The sequence below is a fragment of the Octodon degus genome, unplaced genomic scaffold (genome assembly GCF_000260255.1).
Source record: "Octodon degus isolate 3935 unplaced genomic scaffold, OctDeg1.0 scaffold00273, whole genome shotgun sequence".
Classification (NCBI taxonomy): Eukaryota; Metazoa; Chordata; class Mammalia; order Rodentia; family Octodontidae; genus Octodon; species Octodon degus.
In genome coordinates this window covers 476,581-478,708 of record NW_004524849.1, presented here as the reverse complement: position 1 = coordinate 478,708, position 2,128 = coordinate 476,581, and the positions used below count along the sequence as shown (strand labels likewise).

At 44.7% G+C, this 2,128-nt stretch overlaps 1 pseudogene; it reads left to right on the top strand.

Annotated features, from left to right (window-relative positions):
• Positions 1-1,159: 1,159 nt before the first annotated feature.
• Positions 1,160-1,523, top strand: LOC105741051 (annotated as a pseudogene).
• Positions 1,524-2,128: the final 605 nt, after the last annotated feature.

The window sequence follows — 2,128 nt, the reverse complement described above, 5'->3', positions numbered from 1 at the left end:
TGTCTTCTCTCTTCACTCATCTCTTGATCCCCTTCCATTATTTTTTTTGTACAAGTTCGCAGTATATAATAGTTACATTGCGCATGGAGGTGGTACACGGGCATAACACATCCTGATCCTATGCTTTCATTCCCCACCTCCCTCCCTCCTTCCTCTGTCTCTCTGTCCACTTTGCCTTTGAGAAAGAACTTTCTTCTTACTTCAGATTACCTACTGTGTTAGTTGATACATTGTGTCAACTTGGTTGAATCAGCTCTGGCAACATGGGGGACTCGCCCTTCAGGTGGGCAGGGCCCAGGAATTGAGAAAGGTAGGAAGCCGCCTGCCTGGTTTCCTGCTGCCCCGCCTGCTCCCGTGGAGAAGTCTCAGAGTCTTCGAAGGAGCTTGATCTCAGCAGCCGCGCCACTTTGGAGGAGCTCGGATCTTCACCGTGGAGCGCTGATCTTCGCAGTCAGTGCAGAGGGAAGAGAGAGGCTTGATGGACGCCGCTGCAGCTGCTGCTCCTCCTCTGCTCTTCATTGTTTTCTGCCGCATGAACTGCTGTTGTTTGCCTTGCAGCCAGTGGAATATGGACTGAACCCTCCAGTAACTGTGAGCTTCATAAACCTTTCCTTCCATCATTTTGAGTGTCCGGTATTTGTCCCAGCAAGGAGTAAAAAGTAACTAAGACACCTACCTTTTATTTTGCTCTGTAATTTTACTCAGGGTTTCTCCTGTAAGAGAAATTATGTGATATTTAAACTTGTGTGTCTGATTTAATATCTCTAAGGGCATTCACTTTGCTACAAAATTTCTCTTTCACCCAAGTTTACCCTTCTTTATGGCAGAGTAGTGTTCCATTTATGGAAACACCACATTTTCTTTATCCATTTTCCTGTTGACTGGTATGTAGGCCACTTTCAGGACTCCACTATTATGAGGCTGGCATCGTGGCACACTTAGAAGCCTGAAGCAAAAGAATCACAATAAGTTCAAGACCAGCCTGAGACATGTGAGTGAGTTCAAGGCCATCCTGTACTACATAGTGATACCCTGTCTGAAAAAAAGAAAAGAAAATTCAGCTATTATGAATTGGGCTATAAATATAGGTATGTATATATCATATAATATGATGTCTTGAGGCGTGCTGGGAAGCCGAAGCTTTGCCCGCAGTGGGAAACGCACCAATTTATCCGCACACCACCTCAACCAGAGAAGAAGATGCTAATTAAAGTGAAGACACTGACCGGAAAGGAGATTGACATTGACATTGAACCCACAGACAAGGTGGAGCGAATCAAGGAGCGTGTCGAGGAGAAAGAGGGAATCCCGCCACAACAGCAGCGGCTCATCTATAGTGGCAAACAGATGAATGATGAGAAGACAGCAGTGACTACAAGATTCTAGGTGGTTCTGTCCTCCACCTGGGGTTGGCTCTGAGAGGAGGAGGTGGTCTTAGGCAATGATGAGTCTTCCCTCCTCTGTACCTCCCTACCCTGTCGCTCATAGTGAAGTATATATTCTGTCACTGGCTGGGACACATGAGCCATTGCCTCCTGTCTTGGCTGCCCTGCGTTGTGTATTTACGGATGGGAGACTGAGGACCCCAGGATGCAGTGTTCCTGGCCCAACGGGCCTTTGCTGACTAGCGGGTTTTAGTTTGCAGTCCTGTGCACTTCCCTCTCATGGCTGTGTCCCTGATTGCCAATAAAATATTTCCTAGCCTTCTGGGAAAAAAAAATAATAATAATATGATGTCTTTTAGTCTTTCAGAAAGATATTTAAATGGGGAATAGCTGGGTAGAGTGAAGTTTCTAGGTTTGCTTTTTTGAGGACTCTCCATAGTAATTTATATGATGGTTGTACTAGTTTACATTCTCACCAATAATGTGGAGTGGGCTCCTTTTCCCCTGCAACCGCACCAGTGTTTGTTATGATTCGGTTTCTTGATGACGGCCACTGGAGTAAGATGGCAGCCTAGCATCGCTTTAATTTGTATCCCTCTGATGACCGATGATGTGTCGTTTTCATTGTAGAAGTACTCCGTCTCTTCCTTAGATTAATTCCTAAGTATTTAATTTTTCTTGGTATTATTGGGAATAGTATTTTTCCCTACTTTTTTTTCTCAGTGGATTCATTATTAGTATTT